A 214-nucleotide genomic window follows, 5' to 3' on the forward strand; every position below is an offset into this window, starting at 1 on the left:
ATACTATCAGGAGTAGCATAATACAGGAAGAGTGCACTTCAATAAACAATCGGAAATTCGTCATTTACTAGCCTTTAATACCTACGATTTACTACGCGTAACTCATGCCCAACTTGAGCTCAAATGTACACCAGTACATTTCGCCTAGCACGCTGCGACAATCGTTTCCTGTATACACCCGCAATAACCGGAGATAATAGACTAAACCGTACGA

Source organism: Priapulus caudatus, unplaced genomic scaffold (genome assembly GCF_000485595.1).
Source record: "Priapulus caudatus unplaced genomic scaffold, Priapulus_caudatus-5.0.1 Scaffold282, whole genome shotgun sequence".
Lineage (NCBI taxonomy): Eukaryota > Metazoa > Priapulida > Priapulimorpha > Priapulimorphida > Priapulidae > Priapulus > Priapulus caudatus.